At 30.5% G+C, this 18,957-nt stretch overlaps 1 protein-coding gene and 1 long non-coding RNA gene across 44 annotated transcripts in view; one reads left to right on the top strand and one right to left on the bottom strand.

Annotated features, from left to right (window-relative positions):
• Nucleotides 1–18,957, top strand: part of LOC146994913 (uncharacterized) — a 691,669-nt gene that overhangs the window by 252,667 nt on the left and 420,045 nt on the right. For 13 of the 38 annotated variants that reach the window (XR_015043328.1, XR_015043327.1, XR_015043329.1 and 10 more), the window contains one exon: nt 9,250–9,349. The exons of 17 other annotated variants lie outside the window; for them this stretch is intronic. The gene's annotated coding sequence lies outside the window, so the exon portion shown is untranslated. Of the gene's footprint in view, nt 1–2,203; nt 3,373–9,249; nt 9,350–12,410; nt 14,199–18,957 lie in introns of those variants that run through there. 8 more of the 38 variants (XM_085824754.1, XM_085824751.1, XR_015043334.1 and 5 more) reach the window with 8 other exon arrangements.
• Nucleotides 1–18,957, bottom strand: part of LOC146994914 (uncharacterized) — a 260,019-nt gene that overhangs the window by 186,464 nt on the left and 54,598 nt on the right. The window contains exon 1 of one of the 6 annotated variants that reach the window (XR_015043363.1): nt 1,711–2,154. The exons of the other annotated variants lie outside the window; for them this stretch is intronic. This is a non-coding gene — a long non-coding RNA (uncharacterized LOC146994914). Of the gene's footprint in view, nt 1–1,710; nt 2,155–18,957 lie in introns of those variants that run through there. 6 annotated transcript variants of the gene reach the window in all.

Raw genomic sequence — 18,957 nt, 5'->3', positions numbered from 1 at the left:
GAATGCATTATACGTTGAAGCATGCGCAGAAAGTTTGTAGCTTTGAGGTCCGGATTAAAGATCATTTCGGATTATGGGTGTCTGGATTAACGACTTTTGACTGTATTTTATAAAATCTTCTCCACTGAAAGCATGTTTTTTTAAAAAAAGTAAGTGAGGATATGGAAGCCAAACACTCATCTTTGTTGTACTATAGCAATGCAAAATAGCTCTATCGTGGTAATGTTTTATCACATACCTTTCAACGCAGGTAGAAATATTTATTCTCCTTAAAGGAAATGGTACAAAGATGCAGACGGTTTTATTGATCCCAATTTTTTAATAAAATTGACATACTTATGCCTAATTTTTGAAAAGGTGAATTCCCCTACTCTCTGTCATCAGGGAAAAAACATGCACCTTTTGAAGTCAACAGAAAAGCATCAGCTTTTATAAAAAAACTCTTTACTGTGAAGAAGAAAATTGGATCAAAATGCAGGCAAAGGTTGTTTTATAAGATTGCAGCAATTTTTTATGTCAAATGAACTTGATCATTCTGAAGAACTATGTTTGAAGGATGTTTATCACAGCTAATTGTCTAGTTTGAGAAATGCTTCCTCAATGAAAATTTTGAGAGGTTTGCGTGGATTCAAATCTATTTAACACTGTTGTTTCATCTGAGTTTACTTCTGCAGAAGAAAGAATCTTACCGAGTTGTTTTGCGACAATAGTTTGAAAGCAGAATTTGGCAGCAAGGAATTGGTAGAAGTTTTCATTTCGATAAAAAATGAACATCCCTTTCTAAGTGATAAGACTCAGTGGATTTTAATTCCATTTTTGATGTCGTATTATGCAAAGCTGGATTTTTGGCAGCTGCTATAATAAAAGTAAATATAGAGCAAAAATCAATATGGAAAAGGAAATGAGAGTGGCCATATCCAGTTTAATTGCATGATTTGAGAAAGTGTGCTGTGATTAGTAGTCTCATCCATCACATTAATTATTAATTTATTGTTAATAAAGTAACAAAAAATGTTTAATAATTAAGATACATGAGTTTTATTTATTCTTATCTCTTACTTATGATTAGCCTTACATTTACTTAGGGTAGGGAGGGCATCGTGAAAAAATTTTAATTGAGAAAAGATCTAGTGACTCGTAAAAGTTTGGCAACCACTGGGTTATATGCTACATAAAAAATTAATACTCAACATTTTTTTGCAAATCCTTATGTAATTTATGCTGGTCTTCTGTTCATGTACACATTAATCTGTTTTCACTTTTAAAAAAAATCAGACAATATCACACCCTTTTCATTGCTCACCGACTATTTACCAAACACATCATGTCATTATTCCCTTTAGTGATTTTGCATAAAATGCTATAATCTTGTTGAAATGTTACTTTAGTCTTTCTGTTGGTGGCAAATATTTTAAAATCAAATTTTAGGCAAAAGTATCACAGTTCATCTATAAAAAATGTTTGAACTTTGATTACAACAAAAGGAACTCGTACAAAAATGGTGATGTTTGGCTGAAGAATTGTTATATGCATGGTTGTCTGAAGAGTGATTATGTGCATGGTTGCCAGAGTGTAACACATTTTAGGGGGGTACTTAATGATAAAGTGATTATGATAATATGTTGAGTACCATTTGTTTTGTTTGGTATTGTTTACTAGCTATGTGTAATCATAATAATTTCTTAGAAAATAAAAGGTAAAAAGGCTTACCTTTTAGTCGATCTTCTTTCTAATCCAAAGGCATATCCGGGAGTGTTTATTTCATTCATCGATGCACTACTCACAGAAAGAGAGAGGCTTCTAAGATAATAAGATATTTAATTTACAATCACATCACTAAACTAAAATATATAGTATATAACACAGAAGAGTAGGATTACATGTTTCACTCAAACGTCCATCACGAGTTCTCAAAGTTCAGTTAAAAAAGTTTTAGTTTAATGTTTTAGTTTTTGCTGCACACATGCGCAAATCACGTGGTTGTCGGTGAGAGTTTCAACATACTCCCAGCTTTAAATTTGCTGAAAAATCAAATTTAAAACTGTAACATTTGAACAGGCTTTACCATTCGACCAGTTCTTGTAATCATCGATGGAATCTTTTCGCTATTAAGATCTTGAGGCAAGTCATTACGAATATCAGGATCGCAGTAAGTCTCTGGTTCACCAGAAGAAATAAATAAAAAAATAAAATAAAAAATATATATATATATTTATGTGTGTAAATAACTGAGTATATGTATTAAAAACACAAATTAAACAGTATTTATTAATTTAACTATCATAATTTATTACAAGATTAATTATTCTACTATCATAATTTATTACTAGTTAAATAATGTTAATATAACACAATGAGGCACACTGTTATTTATATAAGCTCATAGTTCTAAAAATTTATTTAAGGCGGTGAAGAATAAACCATCCCTTACATATGGACATTTAACAGATAGCAAAGAACAGTATGAGAAAAATCGGTGAGGTATAATATTATTTAAAGGCGAAACTATATTCAAGCGATCTAGAAAGAAAAGAGAATCCAGAAGATCCGAGAGGGAAATAGCGCGATGCCCAAATTATCCCTCTCATCCCCAAATTTTCCCTCTCTCGAGATTCCTTAAGGGCTTTGTAAGTGTTGACAGAGGTGAACTGATAATGCTGGCGTCTGTTTCGAGTTGATACACAAAGGAAGCCACAAGCAATGGCAATTTCAAGTATTTTTTAATGCTTTAAACTGATGAAAAATTAAGATTTATTGATTTAAAGGCACTTATTTATAGAAATTTGATTTAGTTTAGATGAAAGAAAAGTACTTATCTTAAAATTCCAGTCTTTTGAAGTATATCCTTACATTGTCCGCTGTTTTATTCTCGTCAACATCGGAGCCGAAATTCATTGGAATGATATAGGTTTTGTAGAGGAAAAATAAAAAATTTTTCAAAGAAATTTAATTGATAATCACCAAGAGGAAAGGAAAAATTTTCACTTTTTTACGGAGCGCAGCGATCGTGCTGCCGCTTGCCTCGGTGATCACACAGCCCTCCCGCCTCTGGAATTCTCTGATTTTTTTAAAGTGAAAACAGAGCACTGTGTACTTGGAAGAAGAATGCTAAAAAATTACGGAAAGATCTGGAGATGAATGTAATGTGTTTTTTAATGCATCACATAATCCTCATTTAATAATTAAAATTTGCATTTTAAATTGCTAAAATAGGCTTACATGCTCATTTGTTGATAATGCTTGCCAACTTAAAATAAATATTGATAGTTTGGAAATCTTTTTAAAAACAGGTGCAAAAACTACAATCTTGCACTCATCAAGTAACTTATCTTTTTACTTACAAAAAAAATCATTAAATTGCACCAGGTAAGTGTAAGTATCGAACCTTTTATGAAAATTCAGCCTATGTTTAATTAGGTAGTATTTATATTTCATTTTGTTTTACTTCAGTGAATAGTACAGTACTGTGTTTATCTACACAACTGTATGTATATTATTTAATATAATATTTGTCACATTTGAAAGTACTGCACTAAATTAAACTCTTCCTTCTCTACTCAAGATTTTTTTTAGTATAAAAGTGTAAGAAAATTACAAAATTAAATTAGAGCCAAAGGACATAAAATTTAGAATATCTAATTTAAAGTTTAGAAGATCTAATTAAATATTAAATTTTAAAAAAACATTCTCTATTCGTAAAAAGCAAATTTAAAGTTGATTAAATTTTAAATGAACTTGAATTACAAATAAATGATTAATTATTGCTATGTTATAATAATCTACAATATCATTAAATTCTGAGAGCATATGTAAATCAAGTGCAAGTATCAAAATCTATGAATATATAATAAATGTATAATATATAATTCCAATAATTTTTTTTTAATCCTAAAAATTTATAAAAATGCATAAGTGAATAATTGTTGAGCAGGCAGGAGACAGACTTATCAAGGCGAAGTTGCCTCCAAACCTAACTCTTCAGTTATTCAATTCATGTTTCGTCATTCATGTAGGCAAGGGTAAAAGAAAAATTCAAAACCAAAAATTGTGAATTACTAAAAAGAAATTTAAACAAGTGGAATTTAGAGAAATTAGCAAGTAAAGACTAGGATAACTAAAGTCAATTAAGAGTAGAAAACCAAAGTAATTTAGAAACTCTTGCGTAAAAAAAACTTCCCTGGCACAAATTATGCAAATAAATCAAAAAGAAACTAGATGCTATTTATAAAAAAATACATAAATAATACTAAAAAGGCAAGTAAAAAGTAAATTTTAATTTAACTTACCAACTAATATTAATATGTTTTACATCAGAATCATTATAAATAGTTGAATAACCATTATAAAGGGTCTTCAAGGCCAGTTTGAAGTTCGTTTGAAAAGGTGCTACCATACAATGCGGAAAACTTCCAGAAACACCCAATTTCGGGTCTGAAAAACCTCCTGAATTTTCATGTTCAGGGTTGAAAGCTATGACATGTTATATATTTTTAACCATTATCAGCAGTGTGATACAACTAAAGATTAATCAAAATTTAATTCTTCTTCAAGATCTAGAATTCTGTTTTAAACATACTCGTATTGCTTTACTTACAGATTTTGTATGCTTTATAATTAGTTAAAGAATTAAGTGGTTAAATTAAAAATAAAATTTTACTGGAATTAAAAATAAAAACTTGGTAAAGATATCTCAATTTGCTTAAATTTTATATTAAACTATAAATTTCAAGAAAGATGACATTGTTTCATCTTCTTGAAGGCGCAGAAAAATTCTGAAGAATTTGTTACTTCAAAAATAGGAACCTATGTGGGTTGCCTTCAAACTTTACAAAATTTGTGTTAATAAGTTATGTTAGCATAAATTATTCATTTATTATTTATTTAATTTATTATTATTACATTGTCATGCTTTTGAACTGTACCGAGTGATCACTATACAATATGTCCCAAAATTCTTTTTCTGATTACAAATATTCATAAAGCACAAAATGTAACACATTGACAAATATTTTTTATATTGAATTGCATGTAACATATTCAAGTTTTGGTGTACATGCTTACTGTTACTTTGTTTGTTGGATTGATTGCCTTGCTCATTATGACTTTGCTGTTGCCAAGCTGTGTGAGATTGAAAAAAATATTGACTATCTGAAATGTGTCCTTTTCTCAGATGAGGCCACATTTCATTTGAATGGTGGTGTCAAGTGACACAATGCTAGAATCTGGGGATGCGAGATTCTTCACACTATGTTGGAGACCATCGGAAACAGCCACAAGCTGAATGTGTGGTGCGATTTTATGCACAATTAAATCATGGAACCTGTGTCTTCAGTCAAAAGATGATCACAGTCAATACCTATCGCAATATATTGCAATTACTTATTGTGCCACAGATTTGGGATATTCTGGACTTAATTTTCCACAAGATAGTGCGTTAATTTAGTGGTGGTTAGATATCCATGCCTATTAGGATAGTTCCATAAACTGGCCTTCACGATCACCAGACAACACCACTGAATTTCTTCCTTTGCGGTTATGTCAAGGACCAGGTTTACTAGACACCAGTGAATGATATTGTACAGGTATCAAAGTTTTCTGTGTTTTCGCGTAATTCCGCTTTTTTGAACATCACCCAGGCTGTTTCTGAGATCGATGCAGAACCGTTGAAAAATCGCGACCGGCGTGGTGTTGTGTGGGGAGGTAAATACAGAACATGCTCTCTTTCTTCCTCTTTTCTTTGTAAAAAAACTTTACATCATGCCATCGTATAATATTACGCTGGGTTAGCGATCAAACGTGGGCACTCCTTGTTGCGAACTTTTCGAGTTTGCCTGAGCTGAGATCACGAAATACGTTGTTTCACATCAAGACGAAGTAGGTGGGGCTTATGTGGAAAGGCGGAACTAGATGCGCAGGATATCGAATCAAAGAAGAGCAACCAACCGTAAAACAAGAGCTGACTTCAATAATTTCAGCCATCAGTGCTGGTGCCATCTGTCGGACATAAGGATAACCACATGCATTCTCCAGTACACAAAACTCCATGTAAAAATTTAAGGAATGCTCATAAACTGTACAAAGAAGAGCTAGAGATTAAAAAGGAGGAGCGAGAATCTAAAAAAAAAAAAAAAAAAGCAATTAAACATTGCAGAAAATAAAGAAGAAAATAAAAAAGTATCAATGGATTGTATGAAAGCTGCTGAAAAGAAATCGAGACAAACTCGCAAACGGAAATTAAAAAAGTTGGCTGCAAAAGTAGCAAAAAAGAAAAAGCTTTTTCCCTAAAAATTTTTAATCAGGATCGAGTGAGACTAAGACAGAATAGCTATTTTTTGTATTCCTCCTTTAACTATATGTTATTTTGTAACTATATTATCTCATATGACTACTTTTTCTGGTGTTATACAAAGTACTGTTTATTGAAGATAATTGAGAGCTATAGTAACAGTTATATATTATCTCTAAAACTTGTTATTGCCTGAAAATGGGCAGTAATATATAACATAAATATGTATATTAGTGTGTTGTAATGCTGTGTACAGTATTCATGTATCAACTGTTAAATTAAGTTACATAAATAGCATCTTAAAGAAGGTTAATTCATTACAATCTCTTGGTGATTTATTAATTTTTTTTTACAAGATAAAATTAATAGCAAAATAGTAAGTACAAGTATTATTTTAGTTTAATTATATGTATATGTTTAATACTTTTTATATTAAAATGTGTTTTTTTTTTGAGGTCGCGCGTGCGCAATTAGTTTTTGTGTAATTTTGTGTCCGCGCGTTATTCAGCTTTTTTTGCCAACATGCGCTTTCATGCCTGTATTGTAGTATTACAATGCAGAATTACTGAAGTCATAACATCCATCTCTCATGTAATGTTGACCAACACAAGGATGGAATTCAAATATCACCTGGATATCCTTTGGGCAATGAAAGAATCACATGTATAAATTTACACAAAACTTACTACACACACAAAAGTACACAAAAACTTGAATATGTTACATGCAATTCAAGGTAAAAAAGTATGTGTCTTTATGTCATATTTTATGTGTTATGAATATTTATAAGCAGGGAAAGAGTTCCTGGATACCCTGTATTACATAATTACCAACTTCCAATTTTAGAAGGAAATTCCTAATTTTTCATTATATCTCCTGATTTCAAATTTTTATCTTTTACAAAGTAAAACATTTCCTGCCAATAAATGCAGTTTATTAGGTAAAGGAAACTGAAATTGGGCTAATTCCATTCTTTCACTTCTAATGATTTTCAGCATAACTTTTCCTATTAAATTTTATTTGATTTGTCTTAATTTGCTGTAGGTATTTACAGAACTTTTCATCGTGATTCGAGCAACATTTAATCAGTTAATATTTATGTTTAATTTATTTTACATGAAAAAATGATATTTTAATTTATTCACATATAGTAAGTTTGTTTACATAATACAGTCAAAAGTCGTTAATTCGGACACCCATAATCCGGACCTCAAAGCTACAAACTTTCTGCGCATGCGTCGCGTTCACGCATGCGCACAGGCGTTTACGGGAGCGCATAAGACCCTTGCACTGCGAATATGTTTGTGCGCATGCGCGTTTAATGTGTAACGGAGTTATACGCTAAGCTAAAGTTATCTAATTCAGTTAATGTTGCAGATTGTGTTGTTCCTTAATCTTCGAATCGTATCTGGCTTATTATTTTTTGCAGACTGTTAGAGCAATTTTATAAAAGTAAGCTTGAACTTTCGATTATGTCAAATAGAATTTCCGATATATATTTACTACAAAGCGAAAGTATGTTTTGAAATCCGAAATCTGTTTATCAATTTCACACTGCTCTGCGGCAGAGGGGGGGGGGCAGAAACGTCATTATTAGATTATGATAGATTAGAAAGATTATGTCAAATAGAATTTCCGATATATATTTACTAATATGTAATTTGTATCTACAAAGCGAAAGTATGTTTTGAAATCCGAAATCTGTTTATCAATTTCACGCTGGGGATTGGAAGTTGATCTGTCAGCACTATCCTTATCTTCAGAGCAGATGTTTTTATTTTATTTGGTTTATAATTCCGTACTAAGTGTAGTATTTCATCTCGGTCTTTGATATGATTTAAATCAAGTTCCTCGTCATTATAATTCGCGTCATTATAATTCGCTTCCGATAGTGAAGAAAGTGACCCAGAGGTTATTGAAAACGAAAGCATTTCGATTGACAAATTAGTCGGTATTCTCAACACAGCAATTATAGGACTTGAACAGCGGAACTTTGTAACTAAACAAGAAATTATGTCTGTTTAATAGAATTAAAGAGAAAGTATTATCACATGAAACGAAGCAACTTACATTGAAGGAAATGTTTAATAAAGTAAACAAATAAATATTAAGCTTTTTCTTTTTGTAAATTTTGATACCCTTTAGATCATAATTGTTCTTTATTTCATAAATTATGGTTTCATATTTTTAATTTTGTAATTTCTGCATGCCATCTTACCAGATTTAAACTGATGATCTATGATCTGGAAAAATCGATAATCCGGAATCGCCGAAGTCCCGACGAGTCCGGATTAACGACTTTTGACTGTAGTATGAACATTAATTATTCATTTTATTTTCATCCTACTGAAAAAGTACGTCATTAAATAAAATTCTGCCTTGCTCAGGATCTTCTCACATTACAAAAATATAAAACTGAAGTAGCCAAAGAATATAAAATGTAGAATATCTAATTAAATATTAATATATTTTACACCAGAAACACATTATAAATAGCTCAATAGTCAATCACAATAGTATATTACAAAAAAATTTTGAATTAATATGGAGTTATTTTGAAATGACATTGCTGCCCAGAAAAAAAAAAAAAAAAAAAAAAAAAAAAAAAAAAAAAAAAAAAAGAACACCACTTCTTGGCAACTCCTGGTTTTCTGCAAGATTCTCCGCTTTTTCATATTTTGAAATTACCAGCTATGATGTAATGAAAGGAATTGATTATATTTTCATCAGGTAAGGATGTTTTACACCAGTTTATAAAATACTACTTATAGTTGTCATAACAAGCATCATCTATATATAATACACATTAAAGTAAATGACTTGAATTTTGCATGTTTAGGTGTACTTAATGGAATGATGTACAGATTGGAAATATTAAACTGTATTGGTTTGAGCTAAAATAATAATTACTGAGGTAGATTTTTTAAAATTTTTTAATTTTTAAAAATTTTTTTATTCTATAGGTTGGTACATAATGTTTGCCTTGGTAAAGATAACAGTGCATTAAAATTGTATCAGAGTTTGCAGGAGCATATCCTAGATTTTACTCCACAAGCTCAATCTGTAAGTAATAGCTTCATATTGTTTTTCTGGTATAAAATTTTGACTAATGTTTAATATTTTGTATAGTTTTTTTATTGCATAAAGGTATCTGTAATTAGCTTTTTGAGAAAACTATTAAGCAAAGTTAATATGGTAAGGATTATATACAGCCTTTATCTGTTTTATGAAAATAGAGCAATTTTGTTCAATCATACTTGATGTAAAAAGGCGTATAGTGTAAAGGTAATTATCAATCATTGTATGACCAAATTTTGTATACTTTTGAGGCCTTAAAAGAACTGTTAAGTAATATCAACTAAGTTAATTTAAATTAGTGCTAAAAATAAGAATAGTATGCAGAGTCAAAATAAACAGAAATAACATGTAAACTGAACTGGGACGGTAGCTAAAAATATAGGAGTTTAGAGATAATAGCAATGACAACCTTGAATTAAGCTGTGTCAAAAGTAGTGATGGGCAACTTCGGTACATTCTTGTACCCGGTACGAGAGTAACGGGTACAGACAAGTACCCGTTACTCAAGTAACCATTACTTTTTCAAGTACCGAATACCCAAGTAACGATTTGGAGAACCGAAGTAACGAAATACCGGAGTAACGGTTTGCTGTACCATAGTACCCTAGTAACGGTTTGCTGTACTGGAGTACCCTAGTAACAATTTGGAGTACCGAAGTGCCCTAGTAACGATTTGGAGTACTGATAACGATTTTGTGCACTGAAGGAACTCTGCCACGTCACCACGTGTTTGATTTTATCTGTACGGAGTAAGATTTTGAATATCAGAAAACATATCAACTACGGAAGTGTCTGAGGAGCAGACTATTCATGGACAAGAGGAGCGCATATCACCATTTCACAAATACAACCAGATACTACTGTCCTCGTACCAAAACCGAAGTGAGCTGAACCCTCATCGATCCTCCATTAACGAATACCGAAATACTGAGAAGAGATGCATATTTTCGTTACAAAGTAACGAATACCGAAAAGCACCCGTTTCGGTACAGAAGTAATGAATACCGAAAAGCACCCGTTTCGGTACAGAAGTAATGAATACCGAAAAGCACCCGTTTCGGTACAGAAGTAACGAATACCGAAAAGTATCCGTTTCGGTACAGAAGTAACGAATACCGAAAAGTACCCGTTTTGGTACAGAAGTAACGAATACCAAAAAGTACCCGTTTCGGTACAAAAGTAACGAATACCGAAAAGTACCGATTTCGGTACTGAAGTAACAGGTACTTGGATGTACCGATTTTCAGTACCCGTTACAAAATACCCGGTTCGGTAGTACCGACTCATCACTAGTCAAAAGGGGAACTGGTAGGCAATACAGGGTACTGTGGTAAAAGGGTACTTCCTTGTTGATCCCCCTTATTTAAGCAGTGCACAGATAATTATCAATGAGTCTTAATCAAGAAAAAATTAAGAACGTGTGCAACAAACATATTTACATCTCATATGCAGTCTGTAACTAGTATATTTCCATGATTCTTTTGAATGTAGACACAAAAACATTTACTGATCCCAAGAATTTCTCCATATAAATGCTTAAACTTACAACTTTAAATCTATTATCCCTCAAGTTAATGGATTGTGCCAAAGCAGCAGTTCTACTCAAACCTCTTTTCATAGCAGGTGGACTAAAATTCAGAATGGTTAGGGCTGCTCTTTGTTTGGCAATAATTTAGGCACAGTTTAAATAGCAGAGGTTGTAATAATTAGGAAATATTGGTGGACAGAGAAAAAATTGTCATTTTTATTCACCAGGTCAACATGACTGTGGCTCAATTATCTATGTGCCTCAAAGCTAAAAGTCAGTATTTGATAGCTCGTATTACAGACTTGGAAGTATGACAGCATTAGAATGATTAAATCTATCATAGATCATCAAAATGGTAGACAAAACTCTGTATACTTGCATATTTTTTTGCAGTCGAAGTTATATTTTTCTCCAGCTGATGCTTTGAAAGAAGCAGCAAATGTTATTTTTACATTTTTCTTTTTTCTCATGAAACCCCCAAATCTCTTTAGATTTCTTTCATAAATTGAAAAATGTGGTATGGAAGACTTTTTTTGTGAAAAAAGTGATATAAAGTAGGATTATCTGTATATGTATCAAATAATGTTTTTCTTTCCCATTAATTTATGAATGTCAATATTATCAGTTTTGATGTATTCATGTATTCAGTTTTAGAAAACTGAAGTAAACTAAAACTGTTAAACTGTGTTTCATGTTAATTTTTTCATACAGTGTCTCACAAAAATTATCGGTGACTATAAATTTTTGTAAGTAATAGGAGAAAAGCTTTTAAATAAAATATTAAAAAATATTCCCTTTGAATTCATATTTTCTTAGCTCTGTTTTTGTACTAAATTAATTTGAAAAAATTAAATAGTAAATTAAAAAAATTAAATGTTTTGCTTTTGCTATTTTTACTGCCATATATTTCATCAAGCTGCAGATTTTGTTTTTAGCAATTTCCTGATCAAATTTTATTTAATTTTAGTGTCCTTATGTTTGAGAGACAACTGTAAAATTTTATTTTCAAATGAAATTATATCTGTGAAATTATGTTTGGGATGTTTAAGAGTTGTGCAGATATTTTCAAAAGTTAGGGAGTATTATTGAGTGACAAGAACTTCTGTGTGTTTTCCATTTTATTGACTATATATTCTCAAAGGATTTATAGCATTTTAGGCTGAAATGGGGAAAAAAGATATCACAAAATTAATCGGGCATTTTCATAATTTCTAACTAAAATTGTTTGTAATAAATAAAAAACAGTATTTTATGGAATTAGAATAAAGAAACTAGGCAAAAATCTAAAAATCATTTGCTATTTTAATTCAAATTTTCTTTTTAGAAAATGTTTGTTATTTTAGTTTTTCTTGCAGTGGTTATTTTAATGTATTCTTGCAGTGAAAGGGAACATTGTTAGAAACTCACAGATTAGTTATTGATTTCCATCAAAAGAAAGGGAAATTTATTAGAAAAATTGCCTATTTACTTATATATATATAAACCTGGACGACCATTTAAGTTATCTTATTCTTATAGAATGAAGCATTTTATTCTAAGGAATATTAAAAGGAATCAAGACTGAGTGCTCCTAAACTTGTTGCGGAACTTCTTGAATTATATGGAATATGTGTAAATCCATAAACTGTAAGAAGAGTAATGCAATTTGTAGGATAGTATTATTGGAGCATTGGTATTGTAGAGTATTGGTATTGGAGCAGTATCATGGTAGTTGTAGGTAGAAGCGAGTAGCAAGAAGAAAATTTTATATTGGTTAAAGAAAAAATCGAAAATTTCAACTCGCTTTCACAAAATTGATGAAACAAAAGACACCTGACTGCTGGAAAAAAGTGTTGTTTGCTGATGAAAGCAAATTAACATTTTTTGCTCAGTTGGACAAGTGCTGGTGTGTAGGAAACTCAAAGAAGAGTTTCGAAAGCAAAACTTAGTAGCAAGTATTAAACATGAAGGAGTATGAGTTATGGTATGGAGAATCTATGCCACATTCCAGTGTTGGTAGTATAGAGTTTATGGATGGTATTATGGATCAGTATAAGTACCTTGACATCTTGAAGTGAAATTTGGCATCGTCAGCACAAAAACTTACTGTTCAAAATAGTTTCAAATTCTACCAGGGCAATGATCCAAAGCATACTGTGCACAATTAGACTCTGGCTGTTATATAAGTGTCCAAAAGTAATTAAGGCAGTATTCCAATCGCCAGAATGGAATCCTATTGAACATATTTGGAAGGAACTAGAAACAAAAATTGAAAATTGAGCATATTTTCATAGCAGTAATCCAAGAGGAGTGGCATAAAAATACTCCAAAAAATAACAGAAAACTCGTAAAATCAATGCCACAAAGATTAAATGTTGTTGTTGTCTTATTCATATTACATGGAACAATGCTTTCGAGAGCCTACTCCAAAGAGAGGTTGGACTTCCCGGAGAACCCGGGCCCTTCGGTACCGTAGTGGGCTTCCCTAACCACTATACCGTTTGGGCGACCAAAGATTAAATGAAGTGATCAAGTGTAAAGGTGATCTCATGAAAGGCTAAGAAGCAAAAACAATGTAAATTTTTTACTATTACTTAAAGTATCTGATTATTTTTGTGAGTAAATTTTTCCCTATTAAATAAACGATATTGATTTTTGAATTTAATTTTCATCTTTTTGAAAATGCATTAACTAAAAAAAAAATTTGAATTTTTATATTATCAAAATAAAACCTTTCTTTTTGTTTTAGTTTATTTTATGTTCATTAAAGAATACAAAAATTGCTTTCTGTTTGGCTTATGGCTGCAAAACCAAGCTCTGCAGTGAACTATTTGTATTTTAGTTACATATGTAGGAATTATAGGTTTTTGAAAAACTGTATAATCTCAAGATTTAAAATCACTTCATAATGTTGAAATTGCCTTAACAGCTGCAAATTCTTTTTGATAATATTCGCTTTATTACTGAATATTCTCTTTTGTTTCCAGTCTTGATTCGTAATGTATTTGAATTCTTTATTCTTTATTTTATGAATATCTTAATTATGAAATTTTTCTCATTTACTAATTTCTCTTCAAGCTGCTGTCTATGGTTATGTGTTATTAATAGTCAAAAGTCGTTAATCCGGACTCGTCGGGACTTCGGCGATTCCGGATCATCGATTTTTCCGGATTATAGATCATCAGTTTAAATCTGGTAAGATGGCATGCAGAAATTATAAAATTAAAAATATGAAACCGTAATTTATGAAATAAAGAACAATTATGATCTAAAGGGTATCAAAATAAAAATAATAATAAAAAAAAAAAAAAAAAAAAAAAAAAAAAAGCAGCTTAACATTTATTTGTTTACTTTATTAAACATTTCTTTTAATGTAAGTTGTTTAAGTTGCTTCGTTTTTTATGTGATAATACATTCTCTTTAATTCTATAAACAGACATAATATCTTGTTCAGTTATAAAGTTCCATTGTTCAAGTCCTGTAATTGCTGTGTCTACTGACTAATTTATGAATCGAAATTTTTCCGTTTTCAATAACCTCTGTCACTTTCTTTGCTATCGGAAGCGAATTATAATAACGAGGAATTTGATTTAAATCATATGAAAGACGGAGTACATCGAGATGAAATACTACATTTAATAAGGAATTATAAGCCAAATAAAATAAAAACATCTGCCCTGAAGATAAGGATAGTGCTGACAGATCAACTTCCAATTCATTGCACACCCCGGCATTAAAGATAAACAAAGTTTAGATAAATAAACGTTAAAGTTTAGATAAATAAAGGATATGCCTTTATCCATTTTTTGCAGCAATTCCACTTTTTGTTTAATGAACTTCGAAACATACTTTCGCTTTGTAGATCCTTTACATATTAATAAATATATATTAGAAATTCTATTTCACATAATCGAAAGTTCAAGCTTACTTTTATAAAATTGCTCTAATAGTCTGCAAAAAATAATAAGCCGGATCCAATTTGAAGATTAAGGAACAACGCAATGTGCAACATTAACTGAAATAGATAATTTTAGCTTAGCTTATACTGTCCATTGTACATTAAACGCGCACTCGTAAACATATTTTGCATACGCGCACAAGCATATTCGCAGCCGTAAAGGTCTTACGCGCATGCGTCAATGCGACGCATGCACAGAAAGTTTGTAGCTTTGAGGTCCGGATTATAGATCATTCCGGATTATGGGTGTCCGAATTAACGACTTTTGACTGTAGTTCATTTTTCTTTTTGTTTTTCGAGAGGAAGGCTAAAATATAAATTGTATGTGAGTTTGAATGTAAAATTCTTATTTTTTGTATGTATATATGTGATATTTTGATTTGAAGAAAGAAAGGTTGCAACAGATTTGCATTGGAGAGGCTTAACTGCCTAGTTAAAAAGGTGATGCTCGAATGCGGATGTGGCCACTTAAAAACCATAATTTTATTCCATGATAATGCACATCCAATTGTTTTTTGTGTACACAAGATAGTTCTATATCATAGTTAGCAACAGTAATTTTTATGTGCACTGCACAAAAAAAGGGTGGGACAGTTCTATAACTCTTGTTCCACTGTGCCAATTGACAAAATTCATATTGTGTTTTTCATGTCTTGAAAGCGTGACTTAGGATATGTATTAGATTTATATATGGCACTATTCTAACATAGGTATTTTGACACAAAATCACACTTTTTTGAAATAACATACCAATTTTTTTCCGTATTTCAATTCTACAGCTCAAATTATGCCAGTCTGCAAAATTTTGTAAAAATCATATGAGTAGTTTTTAAAAAAATTAGCTCTCAAAATTTTAGCTCCTTAACGTTAATTACATTTGATATATATTTATTAATATCTCTTTTTTTATTAAACTTTTTTGATTTTTCCTTTCTCGTTTCGAAATTTAGGTTCATTCCAAATAAAATTCACCCATTTTTTATGATTTATTTTTAAAATTTGTATTTTTAAATAATTTTTATAAATTTTTTGAAAAAAAATTTTGAATTATAACCCATAAAATTTTACCACCATCTTAAAGTAGGTGTAGTTATCCAAGCTAAGCATATCTACAAAAAATTAGAGTTTTTTTATTCAACATTTTCTAACGCCAAATGTGGTTTATGGATTTTTTGTTATAGTGAATTGCCACAGCTATTTTTAACCTTAAATTTCAAATAAAGTTTTACGGAGAACTAATTATATGAAATTTTTTCCCTCAAAGATTCGTAATAAATATTTATTAATACTATATGAAAAGCTACTTTCTTAAAATTATGGATATTATTCAAAATTTTAACTTTCTTTTTAATTTCTTCCTTTTTTAAAAAATATTTGTGTTTTTAGTAAATTTTTACCTTTACCATGTTATTGTCTGCTACTTTACTTTAAGTGCATTTAAATTGAATTGTCTAAAACTGAAAAAGTTCGTTTAATGTTTATTTTCACAATGTTTTTAAGCAACAGGACGTTGACAGTTTGGGTCATGTCCCAGTTTAATATATATATAAATTTTTACATTAATTCTCTTAGAAAGAATATTTTAAGTAAATAATTCTACTAATTGTATAAAAAACATGATCTTTAATATGATTTAGTTTGTTTGCAGCCAATATAATAATCAGTCTCTCGGTGGTGCAGAATAAACACTGCTCGAGTATTTTATTTCTTTGTCATTTAGCAAAAAATCTTTTAATTAAAATATTTATACTTTGGACTTTGCTTTAAACTTTATTTATAGTTAAAATGTCTAGAAAATGAAAAAGTGTCTTCAGCTGGAAACGCAATTGATGTAATTGATATTTTAAAAAATTTGACAAGAATGCAAAATTTATGGAAGTGTAACAATTGAAAAATCTTAATTTTCTTGTGTGAGCACTAAAAATAAATGTAGAAGGAAAGAAGAAAATAAAATAAGCAAAAATTTGAAGGAGAATTTGGCGTCAGAAATACCAAGGTGTTTCGAAAAGTTGGACAGTTTTGTATATACTTGCAGAATGCCTGAAGAAAAAAAGCAAGCCATTAAGGGGGAAAAAATTAAATTAGTATTTTTTTTTATTTAAAACTTTTTTATCGTATGATATATTTGATTCTTGCAATTTCAAAAATAAAATATTTGACTAAGGTATGAATAACATTTTAAGAAACTAAATTTAGGATGATAAAATTGTGTAAAGCAATGTGCACAATGTTAAAGCTATTTAAAGCAATATATGCAAGTCACCCTAAGTTAAAATCTCGATTATACTTCCTTCTCATTTATATATCTTTTCTAAACGGAACATTGAAAGGCGTGTTAACTGTGCTTTACTGTATTTTCTCTTTTAATATATTCAATTTTCAGATGCATCGTAGTCTATTCTTTCAAAAGAAATGCAATTTAAATAAATAAAATAAAATCCTGAAAAATTTATATTAATAAATATATTTAAAATGCTCAGTTCGAATGAATAAATAGAAAATTTTAAAATAATTATCTGAAAAGACAGTGCAACACAAACAATTAAAATAAAAGTCTGAAAATTTAAAAATTACCTAAAACAACAACTATGGCAAAGAAGAAAAAAAAAAAAAAAAAAAAAAAAAAAAAAAAAATTACAAAGAAAATTATCTGAAGAAAATAAATGATGCACCTTTTATTGAAACTACCCAAATCGAATGGGTAAATAGAAATTTTTAAAACAGTTATTCGAAAGAAACCATGCAACTTAAACAATTAAAATGAAATTCGAAAAGAAAAAATTACTTGAAGTAATAACAGTTATAATTAAATATATAATATAAAGAACATTATTTGAAAAAAGGAACGATTGTGACTTTCTTCCGCTCAAGGGAAAGGAAAATAGGTTACCATATATTAAGAAGTTCGTCAAGTAAACTATTCTTCCTGCAAACTGAAAAAAAAAAAAAAAAAAGCACAAACATAAATTTGTGAATTTCTCTGTAAATTTCCCAACAAATTTAACAAAATTTCATATTTAGGCATAATTTGAGTCGTAGAATCGAAATATGGAAAAAAATTGGTATGTTATTTCAGAAAAAGTCCAATTTTGTGTCAGAATAACTGTGTTAGAATAGAGCTACAGTTCACTCCTGATTATCCGCAGAATAGGGTGGTGCGGCCGCCGCGGATAACGAAAATCGCGCATAATCCGAAAAAAGCTAAAACCGGGTATAGCAAAAGAGAAAACAGTCATTCCAACTTTGAAAAATTGTTTTATGTACAATAAAACGGAAAATAAACAGCAGGAAATGTTTAACTAATGCTTAATATTTTAGTATATCACTCAAAACTAACCTAAAATGCATTTTGTTAATGAAAACAGAAAAGTGCTTTGTTGGAAGCATTTTCTCTTGATCTGAGATTGCATTTTTCGTAGCATAAGTTTCTTGGCCAACTCTGTGTCGTCTTGTTCTTCCAAATAGCTCAGTAATCCGTCTTCACAATTTCATCATCTATCAAGTGTTCGAAGTCAGGTTCGTTGACGTCACACTCCAACCACTCGTTAATGTTTTCAGCATCGATGTTCTCACCACCCGGAACTGTTTACATTATATCGGGGGGGTTAAATTAATCAATGGGCAAATTTTCTATCCTTGTGGCTTTAAAAGATCTCTCTTTTTTTTTTTTTTTACTTTCCAATGACAAAAAGTCTAAGTTTATGTTCACCGGTAGCATTACATTAAGACATGATAGTGATCCTTTCCTTGCTGCTTTTATGACCCGCTGCTTTACTTTCACTTTCAGATGCTAAAGTGTGAGTGCGAAGATATTTCCACAAAAGTCCCGATTTGTCGGCATTGTAAATATGTTCAAAAGATAGCTGTTCTTTTAAAACAAATTCTTCAAATTCATGGTGGAAATCGTCGGCTGCTTGTTATTCACCACTAAGTTTCTCCCAATGAAGTTCAATTTCTCGAATTCCATGTCGCTACTTAGAACGAGTCAACTAGCCAAAAGACGCATCAAAAGAAATTTAACTCGGACTGGTTCGCAAACACTATTAGGCTTAAACTAACAATGCCGAGTGAAAGGAAGTGGATGTGTCAGTAAGATTAAGATGAGAAAGGGTGGTGAAGCGAGCACTG

Source organism: Stegodyphus dumicola, chromosome 10 (assembly GCF_044657685.1).
Source record: "Stegodyphus dumicola isolate Sdum_Otavi_A_Nest chromosome 10, ASM4465768v1".
Classification (NCBI taxonomy): domain Eukaryota; kingdom Metazoa; phylum Arthropoda; class Arachnida; order Araneae; family Eresidae; genus Stegodyphus; species Stegodyphus dumicola.
Note: the sequence above shows the minus strand (reverse complement) of the source record. Positions and strands in the feature narration are given on the sequence as shown.